The sequence below is a fragment of the Podarcis pityusensis genome (assembly GCF_964106645.2).
Source record: "Podarcis pityusensis genome assembly, chromosome: 1".
Lineage (NCBI taxonomy): Eukaryota > Metazoa > Chordata > Lepidosauria > Squamata > Lacertidae > Podarcis > Podarcis pityusensis.
This window is the reverse complement of record NC_138028.1, coordinates 46,416,155-46,436,756: the sequence shown is the minus strand read 5'-3', so window position 1 is coordinate 46,436,756 and position 20,602 is coordinate 46,416,155. Positions and strand designations below refer to the sequence as shown.

At 41.5% G+C, this 20,602-nt stretch overlaps 1 protein-coding gene and 1 long non-coding RNA gene across 6 annotated transcripts in view; one reads left to right on the top strand and one right to left on the bottom strand.

The window, feature by feature from the left end:
• The window catches only part of RGS6 (regulator of G protein signaling 6), a 220,093-nt gene that overhangs the window by 63,309 nt on the left and 136,182 nt on the right, over nt 1–20,602 (top strand). The gene's annotated exons all lie outside the window — the stretch shown is intronic.
• Nucleotides 1,689–3,881, bottom strand: LOC308474194. Its single transcript, XR_013984541.1, has 3 exons — nt 2,197–3,881; nt 1,948–2,057; nt 1,689–1,742 (listed from the first exon to the last, which is right to left on the bottom strand). It is a non-coding gene; the product is annotated as an uncharacterized lncRNA (long non-coding RNA).

Genomic DNA, 20,602 nt, shown 5'->3' with positions numbered 1-20,602 from the left:
TAGGCTCCATTTTGGATATAGTTGAATACGCCAATCTAGCAGTTTAGATTGACCCCAAGTTTGCCATCAGAACAGACTGCTGAGTCACATTCCAGGAAACAGCAGGTGTAGCCCAGATAGAGTTTCACACCTATTGTCTCAGCCACACTTCTTGCCAGTCTGATGTGTTAACAAGTCATAAACATGTCTTGTTAAACTGGGGTGTTAAGGGACACCAGGGCACTTATTGGTGGTAGTCTTCTTACATGCCTCTTTGCACCTTCAGCAGTTAACAAAACATTAAGAAAGGCCAGGTTTAAAGCTAGCTTCCCGATTGGCCAGAACCAAATCTGTTGGAGTAACTGGACATGGGAAGGGGTTGATTTCTTTCATGACCCTAAATCACCCCATGGATGAGCTAATTGCAGGTGCAAGATCACCCAGCCCAGTGTCCCTGACTATATCTGTGATTAATGTATGTCAGCTCAATTGTGTTCATCAGTGTGAGTCAGAGTCTGTGTTATGTCTTGAATTGCTGGAGTTTATTTGGGGCAATGGAGTTACATTGTTCTAGTATGGATCTGTAGATATCTGTATCTTCAAATCCTACAAGCTGTATATATCTATGTCCAGAACTGTTTTACTGAGCCTTATCTTCTGCAGCAAAAAGCTATTTGGACCTGCTGCTGCTATGTGGTGACTGGTGCCGGGAGCAACTTCCACTGCATGGCCATCTCATACCAGATTCCCAACAAAATCTACAAGTACCACTAAACCTGATGGGCCAAGACTATCCCTTGCAAAAAAAAAAAAAAAAAGAGGTCACCTCCCAAAGTCCCCTTCTGGGAGAAATAGTTTTTCTCTATATATATATTTGGGCGGGAGAAGAGAAATCGCTTACTCTAGAGCAGGCATGGCCAAACGTGGCCCTCCAGATGTGTTGGGACTACAATTCCCATCATCCCTGACCACTGGTCCTGTTAGCTAGGGATGATGGGAGTTGTAGTCCCAAAACATCTGGAGGGCCAAGTTTGGCCATGCCTGCTCTAGAGAGATGGCTTCTATCATGTTGCATGTCCAGATGTGCTTGTGTAGATGCTGACTTTAGTAAGGTTTAGTACTGGGTCAGCAAAGTACCAACAGTTCGGAGCCAGAGAAGAAAAGCTACATTTGGTTTCTTTTCTAAATTGCCTGCATTTCTTGAAGCCTTTGTCTCTCTGTGCTTCCAAAAGAAAAGAAAAGAAAATCCTATTAATCAGGGTTGGTGGTGTCAGCTGAGTGGAGTTCTGCATGCTAACTAATACACACCTGTAGGCTTATACTCTTAGGATAAGGTCTTCTCAGTCTTATTTAGTATGACCTCCTCTATAGACCATTCATATGTCTAGGCCCCAGATATTCAAATGGTCTGAAGACCCTATCCAGAGTTTGCAGTCATGTCTCCAGGTAAGCAAATATTTGGGGGGGAAATGTGTCCATATGAATGTTTTGTTTTTCATGCTTTGTCTGTATGGTAAATTGATTTATTTCACTGAGAAAACGTGGAACTGGTTGTTACTGGAGATTGTAAGCTGCTTTCTGAAAGAGGTTCCTCAAAAAGCAGGGTATACAATTTAAAATAAACGGTACTAACTGGAAGAATCTTGCCCGTTACATGACATGAAATTGAACTCCATAAACATTTGTACTGATTCATAAATATTACCAAGTTTTCAGATTTCAGCTTACATGTTGAAGGCTTGTAATTCAGCATCTTCTGGAAACTGTCAAAATAAGCAATATATTTTGTGATAGGTTTGTGACTCTGCGTGTATTGGATCGTTTGAACACCACCACCCCTTCATCCATTCTTTAAGGGACCTCTCCCAATTACCTTTCATATTTTAGGAAATATTCCACCTTCTCATCAGAAAAACCACCAGCCTCCTACATGACAGCTTTTGGTAGCTGTGAAAACATCCCACTCACCATTTCTTCTTTCGGCCAAGTGCAAATCTGTTTCTCAAGGCAGGAACATTTGCTGTCAAGTTCTAAGTCAATCAAACAAGTGAAAACTTGCAATTCAGAAGAAAGGAGCACTTAATGAAAGTGAAAGGTAGAACAAAGAAAAGGAAAAAGTTTTTAATACAATAGAAAGTAACAGATGAAATCAACAGGAAATTGTTCCACTAAACAGATTGGAAGAATTAGTTTGAAATTTGAACACACAGTGCTCACCATGTTAAACCATAATACTGTGTTATTCTACTACAGGCAAGCCTAAATTATACACCCTTATCTAATAGAATATAGGTGAGGTCAGAACTACAAAGAAAAAATGGCTAACTGCTCAATTTTTTAAAAGAACCACACAGGACTTGACTTACTCTCAGTGGTTCCTTTTACTTGCACCTGACCAGTGATTATCTCACTTTGTTGCAAGGAATTGTTGTTTTTAAAGCAGCAATATTTAATCCTGAAGAAACTCATAGTGCTATAAAACAGGCTCTCTCATGACGCAAGATTAAGTAGAACAGACAATGAAATTTATGAAGTTAGTTCAAATCATGTTTCCACCCCAGTGTTTTTTTAAACCTATTTTCTACATTTTAAGTAAGGCTTTTCTAGCCAATGAATATCAATTAGTCACGTGAATTTATTCTCAACTGCCAAATTCAGTAGCTTAGAAAAGGACTAATGCAACCACTGGCATGCTGGTTTCTTTCATTTGTGGGCCTAAATTTCATCCTCTTTCTTCTAGAACTGTGGGGTCAATAAACCAATCCTCACATCTTTAGAAATTAACTGTTCATTATGGCCTGGCTCACATAGCAATGGAGTCTGTTGATTGATGACGATAATAAACTTCTGTCCCACTTTTCCTCCCAAAGGAGCCCAGGGTGGCCATCAACAAAGTAGTAAAACAGTACAGTTGAAACTAAATAAACACTAAATAAAACTAAATAACAACCTATTTAGAACATTTTTTAAAAGTTCAGAAATCTAAAAATATTTAAAAACAATCGAGAGCATATTGAAACTTATTAAGCACTGCCTTTTGATATTCATCTGTTTTCATATACAGTCTTTAAGCTACAAAGCTTAAGTAGAAGCCAGTTAGTGAAAGATTACACTTTTCCTTTAAAATATAAGAACAGCAAAATTAAACATATTTAAAAAGTGCAGTAGCTATCAATCAACAGCTTGAACTCTGCCCATATGTTCTTTGTATATAAAGAGGTCTTGCAGAGATGCCAAGAAGTTTTCTGGCATTCGGTTCTGTTTTCCTTTCATAGTTTTCCAGGATTAACAAGGCCTCTCTGACACTGTTACTTCAGCGGCTTTCTGTAGTTTGTTGGTGTCTCAGCTCTGTTGCACTCTGTCCCCAGCCTGTCATTCTTCTCTGCTAAGGGTCAAATCACAACGTACAGTTTCTCAGAAACGGGGTCACGCCTGCAAGTGAGCCTCATACCAATGTTGTGTATAAAACGGATATTGAGACTCACTGAGCACAGGTTGATGTGGAAGCTGTTCTTGTTCTTAAAGCATTTATACAATTTACTTCAACGGAGGCAATAGAAGCACAGGAATCTCTCACAGGAGGATATCTATGCCTGTCAAATATAATATGTCCCTTATGTTTTTGACAGCAGAAGCATCACACAGAATGCTAAGCCAAACTATGGTAAGCAACGAAGCATACTGGTGGACATTTAGAAAATGGTGTCTGCTTCACTACCGTGACTGCCATACTACTGTATGTCAGGATGCTGTCAGTGGCTCCCGGCTGGTTGCCCAGGAAAGTCACAAAGACAAGGAAAAGTTTCTTACTGTCCTTCTTTATTTCAATCTTACAGAGAGAGGCTATAGAACCCAGCCTCTTGGATAATGGTGTTGTCCCAAGTGAATCTCCACCCCCCATCTCTCCCACTTCCTCCTTTGTCATTCTCATTGTCTCTTCTACAGGTGCTGTTACATGCCCTTTGTCTTTGAGCTCTTTGCTCGCCTACTTTTAAGGCTCGCCGGGTTCTGGGAGATGGAGAGTCTGGAATGCTTTCTAATGACAATGTGTCAGCTGCATGTTGTTCCAGCTGTCCAATGATTTCCTAGCTTTTCCTCTCATCTGCCTCTGAGCTGTGACCTCCCTCAAACCCCTGTTGTGAATCTATACTGCCTTCCTCTTCCTCCTCTCTGGGAGGGTCAGGATGGGGAGGCGGTGTCCACCATTCCTCCTCTGCCCAGTCCTTGATGCTACTGAAAGCTAAGTCACTGCTTGACTTAGTGTTTGTTCCAAGCAAACACAGCTTTGTGGTTTGTCTTAGACCATGAGTGGTAATTCAAGAACAAACCTTGTTGTTAATGTTACATTTCTCAGGACCTAGGGGAAATTCAGTTCTCCTAAAAAGTTCACAATAGGACACACAACCAGGGAGAGTGACCCACATGAACCTGACACACAGTTCCTCAACAGTTGAGAATGTGTGTCATGGGGGGGGGGGGACAGGATCAGTCCACAGGGCTTATCTTTCTCTTCCCAGTGATTTGGCACCAAGAGCACATCACTTACCACATCCTTCTGTGTAAGAATTCCCACATCTCCTTCCAAGTGGAAGTCTAGGGCTGAAGAGCAGAGAGGGCATCCACAGACATTAAAAAATACTTTTGCTTATGTCAAATGTAGAAAGTGTGTTAATCCTTAATTTCTATGGGGGTACATAATCCACACTGCAAAATCAAGTATTTACAGAAAACCAAAGATGGATCAAGTCTACTAAAGGTATCACTTGTATTCAAAACAACTGTATGGATGTTCATCTGTAAAAAATGAAGATATTCAGTCTTGTTGCTGGTAATGGAAAAGTAAAAAGATTTGCAATATTGTCATCAAATTTGCAGGAGTGTGTGGCAGTGTGCAAGGTCATGTGCAATTATATTGTTTGCATACATGATGCGCCACAGTGTTTCTGATTTGTTGTAGTGGTTAGGAAAACACAATTAAACTAGAATGAAGACGATAATATATGTGCTATGTGCAACAATTATTTGAAGATGTATACATGATGCATATCTATTACTGTACATAACACTGATATTATCATCTTCCTGTGAGTTGCATGAAATATTCCCAAAATGAAGGGACAAGTTTTATTCATTCATAATGATTATGCATTGTCAGCCCAGGGAAATATTTCCCCCCCATTGGGGAGTATCAGTAAGAAAGGACCCACAGCTTACTTATATAGAAGAAAGTTTTGCATACTAAATTTACCAAAATCCCCTCTAATCTTTAATTTCTTTCTCCCAGCAAGCCCACAGAAATGTCACAGTGTCAACTGACCATCTGCTCTCAATAACTAGAAAGGAAATTGTCCATAAAGGCCACACTGAGACTATTAACGGGAGAGGGAAATGGAGAGAGCACTTTCTCTAATTAGCACTTCATTATGTAGAATCAGCTAATGAGTAGAAATGCACCTAGCCGATAGCTGTGCATCTTTGAACCTCTAATTGCTTAAGTCAGAAAAGTGAAAATGTATTGTGAAGCTCCTTACATTTTGGACGTATTTCTGCCATCTAGCCTGTTTTTTCCCTGTACCAAAAAACTAGTACTGCATGTTAGTAGAACTACTGATATTACAGTGTGTGTTGGTGACATAGCAATAGTAAGGGGGAAAACGGAAAGATTTTCATTTACATGTAATAAACACATACATTTTGTAAATCAGAAGGGAAACAGCCATTGATCTTGGGATATCCAGCCACTACAACTGATTTCAGGGATTCTAGGGTGGAAGGACTTGCAGAATGACAACAAAAGTTGGAAGTTTCCAAAAATAAAGAGTTTTATTCAACCAGATTCAATAGTAGAGCTATTGAAATTAATGAACTTAAGTTAGTTCCAGCCAATACTATTTTTCTAGAAAAAGATGTGCTGGAACTCACCATGAACACCACCCTTGTTCTCTTAGAATGGCAATGGCACCTACCTGAGAGTTGGCGTTGCTGAGTTCTGGTGAGTTCTACCTGGGGGGGGGGGAGCCCTGGTTACAGCCATTAATTTCAGTGGGCCTACTCTGAGTAAAAGTGAGTTGACTACAACTCAAAGTAATGGCAATAGTGTCTGCATAATCCATTTCAAAAAGTGAAAAATAGAAATTTATAATTTGGTGCTAAACTAGGAAGCTTTTAAAAAAATGAAAATTCAGCTGCATCATCTGTGCTAAAGCTAGCAGGGATTGTAGTCTTCGTTTCAAGTTCTGTAAGATGGCGATTTTTAGGAGGTTTCAAAGAATGAAATATATCGGGAGTTTGGCAACCCTCCCTCCACATAGTAGTAGTAGTAGTGGTAGTAGTTTTAATTTACCATCAAGGTTAATCCCTGTAGAGAATCCTTGAATTTGCTTTTAAAAAAGTAGTGTGTGTGTTTTTAAGCTGTCACTTATCTGTTGCTTTAGCTGGTAGCACTGAATAGCTGAATGTTTGTCCTTTGCTGACTGCTATTTTTAAAAAAATGCTTTGTGAGGAAGTGGTACTATGGAATCATTATATTGATTTGTTCAGAAGTACCTTACCCTTTAGCAGTAGAGCAGGCTATGGAACTGCCAAAGATTGTGCTTCCCTAAAAGCAAAACCAGTCCCAAAATCCATGTGTAGTTTGAACATCAGAGGTGTTTATTTGTTTTGCTTTTAAAATTATGCTGTAAAATTATCCTGTTTATTTTAAATAATTATGCTGTTGTATTAAAAAATTAATACAACAACGTTCAGTATCACTTCCTAAAAATGAGATGAAAACAAAACACAACTGTATATCACAATTAAAACTGAGCAGTGTACAAAGCAAAACAGAAAAGAAGGGTCAGAGTCTGGTAGAGCTTGGGTAAACACAGAAGTTGTAAAGTGGTTTTTAAAGGTCATTACTGCCTCTGTCACACCAGGAACACGAGGGAGGAAATTCCAGAAGGTGGATGCAATCACCGAGAAGGCCCTTTTCCACATTACCACGAAGTAGAAATCCGTCTGCTCAAAATGTCTTAAAGATTGGCTTGGTCTGTGCTAGGGGAAGCAGTTTTCTCGGTATCCTGGTTTCCTTAGAGCTTTAAATGTCAACAGCAAAATCTTGACCCTTGTTTGTTAGCTAATAGGCAGCTAGTGCAGATCTTTCAAGACTGGCATAATATTTGTAAAGTTCAGTATCCCACTAAGACGCCAGCAGCTGTATTTTGCGCCAGCTGCTGCTTAATAGTGCTTTAAAATGCTGCAGTGAAAGCAACATCTTCTATAGGATGCATTCTATTGGATGCATTGAGACAACAGGACACTTTCCATATCCACCCAGAGCAGATTTGCTTCTGTTCTTAATTAAGCACCATTTAGTATTATGTCTGAATACAAGAGAGTGGTTCATTTTAACTAAGATTTGCTGAAACTAGCTAGCCTTATAAACCATAGCTGGAAGTTGATTTGTTTCTGTACACCATAGTTAAAACTTCAGTACACCATTTGTCCAGGTCCAGACTATCATGCTAACCTGCGGTTAGTAGAAATAGAAGTAAAAGCTTTGATCTCTTCTTCACAGCTGTACCAGAGGAGGAGGAGGACCACAAAATGGCACCCCCTCCAGGGCAGGGAAGAAGGAGTGAGTGAAGTTCTGCATTGGGAACAAGTGAGGAATAAAGATTTACACAGGGGAACAAGGGTGGGAGAAGATAGCAACACCTTCTATTCGCCAAGAGGCCGCTGTAGAGGCAGCATGTGGGATGGGTGTTGAGGAAGTGGCTCTAAGGAGGCTGGATCTGCTGGCCCTATGGATCCTGCCCCCTTCCCTTAACTTGCTTGCCTTGAGGAGAAGCATGCAAGCCCAAGGCTCACCTGGGCTTATTCACAGAATTATAGTTTATTGGTGCATCTAATCACAGTGTCTCTGTGTTGCTAATTTGGATTTCCTGCAACACACACACCATTGCACAAGCCACATCTCATTTCATGGGAAAGGTCGTTGTACAAATAATGAAAGAATATTTGAAGCTTTCTCCATTTGAGGGGGGAATATGTACTGTAAGCTCACATGGTAGAGGATCAGGACCTAGCTGTGAATGCACATGGGACAAGTTTGAATGAAGGTCGCTCATTTGGAAAAAGTTGTGATATGACCAGAGAGGAGATTTAATGGGTGTGGTGCAAATGCAACCTCATTGTAACATCTCATCTCCACTCCAAAAAAGTTAATGCACAGAACGGGTAATATTTTAGAACACTGGGTTACCATCTTGATCAAGCTTTCTACTATGACCCCAAGGTCTCATTCCTGGTCATTCACTGGTCAGTCAATCAATTTCAGACCCCATGAGTATATATGTGAAAGTATATTTTTTTGCCTAATATGCATCACTTTATGTTGGTTTACACTGAACTGCATTTGCATTTTGCCACCCATTTACTCAGTTTGGAGAGGTCCTTCTGGAGCACTTCACAATTTCTTTTTGTTTTAACAACTCTGAACATTTTCACAGACTTCAGATACTTGAAGTATATGCCATCCACCCCCAGAATTAAAATTGGAAGCACGCTTTCCCCTCTTTTCTTCCCCTCACACATAGCTTCACGTAATTCTCTGGCAAACAGCCTCCCTCTTTGCTTTGTTGTTCTTAGCCTAAGTGATGCCAATTAGATTTGGGAATCTGTTAAAATGCTTTGCCTTCCCTTGTGATTGGCTACCTTCCACTGAACTGAAGCTGCTTTGGCTTCATCCTTCACAGATACCTAATTTCAGTTTCCTCACCTGTAAGCAGAGCTCCGACTGAGATAGCCTTGTCTCCAAACAACTTAGCCAAGACTTCTTTCCTCCATGCTTCTATTCTGACCATCTGTGATTCGCCCATTATTCAGACCCTTTTGCAGCAGACATCCACCAAACAAAACAATATAAAGCTCCTAATAAGCAGCTCACTTTGACAAGCGGCAGGAGGTGGACTGAGGGCTTATGAGTTTCTTCATCCTGTCCAGCCCTGCCTACAACTCCGCCCCACTGCTGGAAGTATGTGAATCCTTAAAGGGAGAACCCTGAGGGTGAGCACTTCTCCTTTTTTTCTGTAGCCCTTACCTGGCATGCTCCGTCTTTCATTGGACACGCATGGTAGCATGGAAGGGACTCGACTCCTCAAACTGAGCTCAGGAAAATGTGAGGCCATTTATCACTAGCCTCAGGAACCCAGCCCAATTTCTCAGCCAGTGGTACAACATCCCCAGATTCAGCCAGCTTACCCTCCTCTCGCCGCTGAGCTTGAGGCTGCAGCCATGGCACCATTTTCCAGTATGACTGGAAGAGTAAGTGGCAAGTGTGTTCAAATGTAGTGAGTGTTGAAGTGTGTTCAAATGAGCCAATGTAGGCCAAGTTCAGCTTGTGCAGGGATTTGGAAGAGAAAACCTCTCTCCCGGAGATCTAGAAAGCTCCCCAAACTTGTAGGTAGACCTCCCCTGATCAGTGAAGCCTGATTGCGGGTGTGGCTGGAGCAGTGAATTCTGGGAATGCGTGTAACTGCCTTATATTCAGACCGTTGGCTAATAGAGCTTATTATTCTCCACACTGATGGACTGTGGCTCTCTAGGATTTCAAATCTGGAGATTCTGGGGATTGAACTTGGGCCCTTCTGCATGCAAGGCATATGTCTTACCATTGGGCTACAGACCTTCTCTTCCTGCAGAGACTCAGTGGACACTATTCTCTGTAGAGCCCTGGCACCACCACGTAGCTCAAGACGCTTCCAGGGCCCACACCAGATGTTTGCCATGGGACATCTTGAAAATAATCTGACTGAAAAACCCTCAACCCTGAAGGGGGCCTTGCCTTTGCAGATGGTACCTTGAATCCATGGGAGCTTTTAATTCTTTAGCATACTACAGATGCAAGCTGTTTGTCTCACAAGTTCTTGCTGAAATTAGCTTTTTTCTTCTTTTTTGGAACATTTGCCTTTTCCTTACCCAGATCTTTGTGAACAGAAGGGTTCGTGCTTTCATGACATAGGAAATCAGTCTTTTTGTAAACTCATCTCATTCAGCATAAGATTTGTCAAAAGGAGTATGCTTCACGTTGTTTTATACTTCCTTCCCTGGGTGGTAGAAAGCTCCAAGCAGCTTTTATAGAGTCGTTTCCCTTGTGTCAAAGATTAAAGTGGGCTGTTCTCCTTGCGATTTTTGTGCATTTGGACAGTGTGCACAGTTGCACTGTGTGCGGTAATGTAAATGCTGAAAGAACACGCTAACAGAAGACTACGGAACCCATCATGCAGTCTGACTGTATGCAAAATTCATGTCCATGGAAAAATGGAGCATGTGCCTTTGTAAGTTACAGGACCAGTACAAATGGGGCTATCTGAACCTGAACAGGCAGCTGGACTTGTTTGACAGTTTGCTATGAAATACTTAAAGATTGCCCTGTAATAAAACGAGCCTATGAGTGCGTATATTTTATCAGTCTTGTATTTAAGTACTAGGCTGGTAGCTTTTAGCAGACTGGTAGAGAAGGGGTGGAGTGCTCCATCCCTCCCCTGTGCTGAGTAGAGAATCTGAGTGGTCCCCTAGAGGAGGGAAGCCCCCTCCTCCATATTCAGCACAGAAATGCAGGTCTCCATCTTTCTTCTGTCAGCCCACCAGCAGGCATATACTGTAGGCCTTTTATACAAGCTAGTGACTTTAGCATGGAGGGCTGTATCTCAGCAGTAGATCATCTGCTTTACATGCAGAAGGTCCCAGGTTAAATCCTCAGCATCTCTAGCTACGGTTTGGGGACAACCCTGCCTGAAACCCTAGGGAGCTGCTGTCAGTCAGTATAGATAATACTGAGCTGGGTAGATCAATAATCTGCCTCAGTTTAATGCAGCATCCTCTGTTCCTGTGGGGCTTATTTATGAGACTGATCTGAAGCCTTGCAATGACAATCTGTTTTCAGCTTCGTTTATACTCTCTTGGCTTTGTATTCCACTGTTTCTCTTTGTTTTATAGCTTAATCAAAACAGCTTGAAGTAATACAAGAAGACTGCCCTAAAAATACAGACACGAACACTGCTTATTTATGTTTATGAACTTCACAGGCATAAACACTATCTTCCACCCACCCTGTTTTGTTCAGCACCATATCTTTTGATTGGTTCTCACCTCCTCTTCTGCATTTTTACACAATTTATTTATGTAAGAAATCGCATCTAAGGTGAGCTTCTAAACGTGCAGAACAAGGTGGTGGCCCTCCAGCAGTTAATAGAACAGAGTTGGAAGCAGGAACTCCCACCTTTTTGAGACAAAGTTGTTGAGTTGTATTTTAGAGGCAGCAACCACCTACCGCCGCTTTCGGTGCCATCAACACAAAATAACCCCAATGCCTTTTGCAGCCGCCCTCCTTAACCTCATGTAAGGAACCCAACTATAACATCCATGACAGATAACCTCCAAGGAAGGAGAGGGGAGACCGTTCCACTGTCTAACAACTCTTACTGCCAGAAAGTTCTTCCTGATATTTACTCGGAAGCCATTGGTTTGAGTCCTACCCTCCAGAGCAGGAGAAAACAAGCTTGCCCCATTTTCCATGTGACAGAAGACAGAGAAGCTCATCATGGCAGCTTTCAAGCATATGCTGAGATGAATTCTGCACTGCTGTTTGTATACGTGAGCTAAATGGCTTTTAGAAACCCTTTGGTGAACATAGTAGTGAACATGGTGCCCCTCAGATATTTTTGGACTACAACACCTATCATTCCTGTCCTTTGGTCATGCTGGATAGGACAACATCAGAACATAATGCAAGCCTGATGTATCAGGCCAGTGACCTAGCCAAACATCCTGGTCTCACAGTGGCCAACCAGATGCCCGTGAATAAGCCCACAATCAGGAGCCAAGCACAATAGCATTCTTCCCTCCTACAGCTTCCAGCAACTGAAGGTGTTCAGAGGTGGACTGCGTCTGACAGTAGAGGTAGAACATAGCATCAGTATTAATAGCCATTGGTAGTCTTCTCCATGAATTTGTCTAATTCTCTTTTAAAGCCATCCAAGTTGGCGGTCATCAGTTCCCTTTTTGGGAATAGTTTAACTTTGTGTTATGTGAGGAAATACTTTTGAATCCAACATTTTTTTGATAGAGTTACAAGCCTGGTGGATCAGGAATGCTGCGGACTTGTCAAGGTAACTGTTAGGTGGATTTGTAGCTTGTTGATTGGCCCAACCCAAAGAGTGCTCATCATCCTGGAAAACAGTGACAAGTGGGGTGCCATAGGGTTCTGCCCTAGGCTCGTTGTGGTTCAATGTCTTTTTACACAGCTTAAACGAAGGAATTGAGGGGATGTTTATCAAATTTGCAGATGAAATCAAACTGGGAGAGGTAGCTAATGCCGCAGAAGACAGCATCAGGATCCAAAATGACCTTAACAGATGGGAGAACTGGGCTCAAACTATCGAAACAAATTTCAATAGGGACAAATGTAAAGTTCTGCACTTAGGCAGAAAGAACCAGATGCACAAATATAAGATGGGGAACACTTGGCTTATCAGTAGTACATGTGAAAAGGATCTAGGGGGCTTAGTAGACCACAAGCTTAACACAAGCCAACAGTGTGATGCAACAGCAAAAACAACAACAACCTAATGCTGTTATAGGCTGCATCAACAGAAATATAGTGTCCTGGTCAAGGGAAATAAAATACCACTCTATTCTGCTGTGGCCTGACCACACCTGGAATACTGTGTCCAGTTCTGGTCACGACAATTTAAGAAGGACATCTTCTCTGCCTAGTAAGGTATGTAAATGTTATTTGACTTTACTGTAGTTCTGATTATGATCTTTCTCCATCTTCAGACTGTGACTAAATGTAATCCTCTGATGTTAACAACAAACCAACTTTTCTCACCCCCACCCTTTGCTCCCCCCACTCCCCCTTCCCCATCCTTTTTGCTTCCTAACCCACTTCATAGGGTTGTTGTGGGGGTTAAATAAGGAGAAGGAGAACCATGTGTGCCTTCATGAGCTCCTTGTATAAAAAGGTGCGATATAAATGAAATCAATCAGTATTGCCTGATGAAAGGGTTTGGAAAAATTCAAAAACTCGTTCATGCTTTTGTGATATTTTGGTTGCTCCTAGCAAAGTTATTGCCCAGTCATGGATTTTGGATTGCCTTCACTCTTTGTGTAGTGATTATTGAAAAATGTCGCTTATAGAAGATTAAAGCGATGGCCTGCAAACCAACCTCTTGTACTTCCGGTATGATTCATTTGAAGTCAGTGGAAATGCTTCAGATTAAGTGCTTTGTGGTTGGCACCTAGGGCTATAATCCTGAGTTCCTATATATGTTCAGCAAGACTGTTTGGGAATAATTATGTTAAGAATTGATGGCAAAAGGTATTCATTTCAATATCTTGGCCAAATTGCAACTGGGATAATTGCATTTCAAGATCTGCTGTGGTTTTAATTAGGCAAGTTTGTTTTGCTTCCTAAATGCTTCAGTAAATTGTTTTGGAGGTTGCCAGAATAGAATGGTTGCCACGTCTCACCTAAGGGGAAGTCTTCATTTCAGTGATGGGCAAATTAATTCCTGTGTCAACGTACTGAAAGGTATTTGCCATTCTGTTGGAGAATAGCAAATGGGGATGACTCAGCAAGTGCATGCAGACAGGTAGCTTTGTTTTGTTTCAATTTAGCCATAAAATGTTTAATTTTAGATTTGTTGGCTAGCAGCAATGAGATGATGTGAAGATTGAGTGATTTGCAAGTAATAAATGGACCACACCATTGTTCCACAACATTGAAGACTCTGTACTGATGACCCTTATCCTCTGAACTTTAAACTAGAATGATGATCATACATGTAGACTAGAAAACATTCCAGATGCATTTAAGGGGAAGGTTTGCCAGTCCAAGTCATCTGATGATAGATGACTAGTATTAATCATGGATTTGTTAGAAGTCTGGGAATTCTCTGTTACAGATCCCTAATCAGAGAGCTCATCTAGCCTCTCTTTCACAGAGCAACTGTCTGTGAAGATGAACTGGCTATTAGACTGGGGAGAGATGGAGATGGAGATAGCGATAGTGATAGAGATGTCCTAGATTACTTCTGTTCACTCCCTTATGCATTTCTATGCCAAGTTTAACTCAAGTGTTTAAGGAATAAGTAACAAGGCATGTTTTGAGGGAGGGTTACCAATTGAACCTTGCAAGTACTGCCTAATTCTTTGTGCCTGAGTGTGACTTGTTCTATAACACAATTCCTGTTTGGAATTGTCTAAACTGTTGGCTGATGTTAAATAGAATGGTGTTGGTTTTGCTGTGGAACAATCCTGATACGCCCATCATGTTTGTATTCCTTAAAGATTAAGCATGTTAAGGACTACATTGGACTACATACCCTACTCTGTGCAAGTTTCCTTGGAAGTCAGCCCCCCTGGACACAGAAGGACTTACTTCTAAGTAAACATGCATAGGATTGTGCTGCATATCTCATAATCCTCTTGACTATATGAGCTGAAGGAAAATGCTTATTATATTATTATTAATATTTATTAAATTTGTATACTCCCCTTCATCCGAAGATCTCAGGGCATTTCACAGCATAAAAATGCATCAGCACCAGCAGCAGCATCATACCATTAATCCCCCCCCCCCCCAACAAACACATTTAAAAGGACATAGAATGTTAATCAGCCAAAGGCCTGGTTGAAGAGAAACAATTTTGCCTGGTGCCTAAAGATGTATAATGAAGGTGCCAGCCAAACCTCTTTGGGGAGAACATTCCACAAATGGGGAGCCACTGCAGAAAAGGCCCATTCTTGTGTTACCACCCTCCGGACATCGGGGTGTGTATTATAGTCTTAAATTTACACAATTTCTATTTTGTGAATGTAGCAATCTTAGCTACAGAAAAGAATAACGTCTTGAGATTTAGTCTGCGGTAGCATCAGAAGCATGTTCTTAACTTTAGGACATTTGTGTACAAAATGCCAAAAATGTGATATCCCTTAAATTTGCAACAGTTTATATCTCTCATTAGCAATGCAAATAGTGAAGAAAAAAAAGGCTCAAGGAGCTTAGCTTGTGTACTGTGTCTGCTGCTGTAAACCCCATCTTTACTCAATTTATTCTCTCCCCTCAGTGCCTGCATTAAAATGTCCAGAAGAACAAAAGAGGATGCCATCTACAGACAGATTCCACAATTGCAGTATAATTTATAAAACTCCCATGAAGCTCACATATGCTACAATTATTCCAGTGAAAAGATGTATTGTAGGAACAGGTCATAGTTCAGTGTTTGCCTCTAAAGCAAATTTAAATGTTTCCAAAACAGCATTTTTTACAGATTGCCTAGTCATTGTACACCTTTTTTTAAAAAACACAGGACCTTAATATTTTGGTGTTTTTAAAGGTCCTGACAAAAGGGATTAAAAGTAAATTTATGCATTTTATGCAAAGTGTTTTTGATTCCTTTGTGATCAGCAATTAACATGTACAAGGAATCTGAATGACTGTAATTTCATTTATCCTTAACAAGGCTGTGTGATTTCTCCCTTTCTTAAAGATTAGAATCTTTGGAGAATTTCAGCTTTATTTAGATAATACATGCCTCCAATTGTAGTTCTTCTCAACCATATCTTGCTCTATGCCAGTAATCCTTTATCTTAAGAGTTAAAGTAAGCTAACGAGAATTGGATTTCCTCCAATTGCTCCTTGAATAATTTGCTGGCAGCCAAGAATAACCAATCAACTGCCTCTTGCAATTCTTCATCTCTCTATTTGTATTCAGCCAGCCTACAATTAACAAGCTCAACTGAAGAAAAATCTCAAACTGGCCACTTCCCTAGTGCATTCATGTTAAATTAGTTTAATCCAATCTGTTTTATGTTTTTGCCAGGCTCTAATGAGGAGGCACCTTCTCTGATGAAAAATTGTAGTGGGAAGAAGTGGGAGTTGCCTTCTATTCGATAATTTAATGGGGTGTACAAAAGAGTAATACAAGCAAATTAGGTAACAGCTTGCAGTACAAGCTGGAACCATCAGCTCTTGATGCAGCACCATCAGGTAGCCCATGTGAATTTATGGGCCAGTGCTATAGTGCTGGCATATCTTAGTCACCATCCTATGTACGCAAAGTGGAAAGCAAAACAATGTTGGTAGAAATAGCATCACCGACAGCAACTCGCACAACGATGCTGACCAACACTGCCACCACCCACAGTGTTGTGCACCAATAATGAACCCAAAATAGCCATGCACGGAAAGCACAAATCAACACGTTGTGGAGTCAGAGGTGTGATTCCCCACACCCCCTTTCTCTCTCGCACACATGCTGCACCAAGGATTGTGCAAGCAAGAATCCTCAGTGCTTCTGCTGTCCTTGTGTCACTGGTTAGAAGGTTATCAAGTGACATTTGTAGCCACAAGCTCCACAGCTTTCCTCAGTTCTCTGTGCAGTCCAAACACAGCCAGCAGCAGCCTTCAAATAAATCGTTTGCTGAGTTAGATGAGGAAGAAACAGGGGGCATTTCAATTGCGACCAAAAAGGTAGGTGGCCCGCAGGTAGAAACCATTGGCTACAGGCTCACTAGGAGAAGCAGAGAATCACTGAGAACTCTACTTTCCAGGATCCTCTATAGCAGGCTACTAAGAATCCAGACTCTGTAAGAATGAGACTCTGCACCTTCCACTTCAGCCTGCCCTGCCAGTCTCTGCTCATCAGGATACGCTTGGGAATTAAGAGAGCCAGCAGCAGGGAGTGATTGAAGGGGCACTGCCAGGCTGGTCCTGGGGCAGACCAGGTTCGAACAAACAGGCAAAGTTTTGGCTTAGCTTATAATTCTTTTTGCTTCCTGAATTGGGGAGTTAATCTCTTAAGTCCTCCCCTCTTCCATTTTAAAATGCCACCATCTCTACAAGCGTCACTGCTTATTTTGCTTATAAAGGGGCAGTCACCTCCCAGACCTCCAGGCCACAGAAGAGACAACCATGACAAAGATGTAGGCTGCCCCCTCCTAGAAGAATGGTCAGAGATCCCACTTCCACATCAAGTGAAGAACTGGACCACTGGGTCTCAAGCAGGCTCAAGCTTCCTGTCCACCTCTCAGTACAATGCAGAAGGACCCCTGCCTACTCATATGTCCAAATCATGGTGGGGGGACTGCACATCCCCCTGCTAAAGAGGGGGAAGAGGCTTTTCAAACACAGAGGTGTGCATGCTATCACAATTATTCTGAAGCTTTGGATCCGGCATCTTCCCATTCATTTCCTAGCTTCCTATCAACGCTGGAGAAGAGAGTTTATCATTGTTATGAAGCCCAGGCCTGAAGTACATATTCTAATGAAGTCAACAGTGCCACCTACAGGGTCTGGGATTTCACACTCTCCAGTGAATTCTGAATTAACAGCTCTCCAAGGCCTTTCTTCTGAATAAACATCCAGGAGTTAAGCTCTTTTGCACAATGCTGCCTTCAGTTAGCGCTTGCTAGGCCTTTTTAAATGTAAGGTCAGAGTCATTAGGGAGGTAGATCTGATTTCTAAATAATTATCTAATGGGCCAGTGGGATCAGAAATGGAGATTTTTTTCCACCGTTGGACAAAGCAACACTCTGGGCAGATATGCACTAAACATTTATAGTACATGACTTCCCCCAAAGCATCCTGGGAACTCTAGTTTCCCCCTCAAAGAGCTATTTCCATTGCCATTACATTGTAGTTCGCAGGATTCCTTGGAGGGAGCCATGTGTTTTAAATGTATAGTGTGGATCTGCCGTCTTCTACCTTAGTCAGGAAGCTGTTTTTTTATAGGATTCAGATTCCCACAAAAATAGGAAGCTATGTTATCAGTCTTCTTCCTACATCCAATTAGAAATCCAAAAGTGCCCTCTCTCAGAACCTCTCTCTTTTGCAGATGCTTTGAAACCTAAGACTGTGCTCAATCAGGTAACACATAGCTTGTTAAGTTAGATTGACTTTATTGATTTATTTTTTGTAAGTCTCTCTGTGTGATTCTTGCCTTCCCTTTTCCTTCCCCTTTCTTCTTCTTTTCCCTGATAAAATTGTTTATATGTTGACACTTGGCTTCCTTGGTTTGAAAAGGCAATTCTTCAGAATATTTTACTAGGATATTCTCCCTTTTGTTAGGCAGCAGGGTTACTAAGGCTATCCCTGGGTTTTGAGGATATTTCATAGGATTTTCTTACAATCTGCATCTGTCCTGGGTGTGCCAGGATATACAGTACACCCTATCTGCTCACAGACTATCGTAATTCTCTGGGGAGGGATCTTTATACAAAATGAGCTCCAGCCAGAATGACAAAAGCCCACCACTGACCTGTCACAGTTGCCTACCTCATGAATACCTTTATACCATTTTCCTAACAGCATCCTACATTTCAAGTAAGGTCCAGTGGGTCTGGTGAAAAAGTAAAGTTGCAAGTGCATATCCTAAAACCACTGTTCAGCCTCGTGGTTTTTTTGTTTCACCACAGCCTGGTGCAAAAGCAGTTCACTTCAATATCAGCTCTCCCCATTCACAATCACCCTGAATCATTGTTGGTTTTTGGCTGAGTACACACGGCACCTTTCTGAGCACCATTCAAAGTGTTGGTGCTGATACTGAAAGCCCTAAACGGCCCAGCTCAGTATACCTGAAGGAGCGTCTCCACCCCCATCATTCTGCCCGGACACTGAGGTCCAGCTCCGAGGGCCTTCTGGCGGTTCCCTCCCTGCAACAAGCGAAGTTACAGGCAGAGGGCCTTTTCAGTAGTGGCACCTGTCCTGTGGAATGTCCTCTCATCACTTGTCAAGGAGATACACAACTTTGAGAATACATCTGAAGGCAGCCCTGTACCAGGAAGTTTTAATGTTTGATGTTATATTATGTTTTTATATGTATTGGGAGCCGCCCAGAGTGGCTGGGGTATAAATAATAAAATTGCTGCTGGTGCTGTTCCCTAACAGGCTACTGGGTCCGGGATTCTTTGAGGTGAAAAATGTGCTTTAAAGGTAGGGTATGCATGCACCCTGGCAATTTGTATAGGTTTAGTTTGTAGCCTCTCATTTATAGCTGGAATTTATATTTGATTTAAACACCCACCCACCCACACACACACCCCAATTGCTAATTCAGGTAACTAACATGGAATTCAAGGAACAATAAACACGGTTCAATTGATTATGGCTGCTCGTGAACATATTTAATCTCATTATATTTTAAATGGTCAATTCTATCATATAGAAAGTTAGTGCTTTAGAGGAAGCTTTCTGGTTTTCTTTTCAGGAGAAAATTCTCAAGCACCTGTCAACGAATATATTTTCTTTCAATATTTGGGTTCGGGGGTGGAATTCAACTTAATTAAATATTAGGCACCACCATGGTTTCCTTTTCAGCACCTGTTAAAGATAATTCCTTTTTCAGCAAGCCTTTTAGACTGAGACCTTTCCCAGTCTGCATCATATTGGAATTGCTTTTAAATGTTTTTATTGTTTATTACTTTTGTGTGTTTGCCGTACTGGGCTCCTTTGAGAGGAAGGCAGGGATATGAATCTTAGCAACAACAATTTGAAAATAAATGTGAAAAGGGAGAGGAAATGCCATACAGAGATCTGAAGGAGCTGGTGCCTTTCACTGGTGTGGAAAGAACGCTGTTCTAAAAACATTCCATTCCGTACAGCCCTTTGGGTGATTGGTCTCTGAAAAGAACAAGGGAAGGGATAAAACACAGTAGTGTATTTCATGCAGCAAACTGATATCCATGAAGACATGAACCAACTGTAATGGAGAAACTGGTGTAGATTCAAAGGACCTTGAGTAGATTGTTGCTGACAGATAAACCTTATGGTTGTAGTCAGTTCTTGTTTACCTCCAGTTTCAAAATCTTTGTGGATGGCAGAGTTGGAATACACACCTACTTTTCCCTGGAAGTATGCTGGCTCAACTTTATAACCTCTTTCCTGCCCTGTGCTGCCAAATTATATTACCTAAATTTAAACTGAGGTATGTCAAGCCAGCCTTCAAAATGCCAAGGGACTTTTGTCTCATTTTTGCCTAAGCTTGAAAACATGGGGTAGCCTATTTTTGTCTGCTGTACAGAACCATTCCATTTGTGCACTTATCACGACAGCTTGGCCTCATTTGAACACAGCAGATGTATTTAAGGTTCGGGCAGCATAACAGGAATCGATGAATTGGTGTGTTCCCTTTTAAGAATAAGGAAAAGCTGAAATAGGAAAAATGGCCATGGGGAGTAGAGAAGGTAAAAGAGAAGGGGAGAAAAACAACTTACAGAGCAGGGATGAGCAACCTCTGGCCCTCCAGAGGTTGTTGGAGATCAACTCAGGATGGTTGCCACCAGTCTCTATAGAAGAGGTTGGGAACTTGAGGTCTCTTAGATGTTGTGGACTGCAGTTCCCATCAGCCTCTGCCAACATGGCTAATGGTCAACAATGATGGGAGTTAAAGCCCAGCAAAATCTGGAGGTTTCCCATTTCTGTTCTAGAGTTTGAGAGTCTTGCACAGAAATCTGAGCAAATACAGGATAAATGTGGTTTTCTTGAATAACTACAGTGTGGTATAACTTTGTTAGAGACTCCTGGCCTAACTAAGCCTTTACAGAGCATCTGCTATTGTACATAAGACATGCCAGAAGA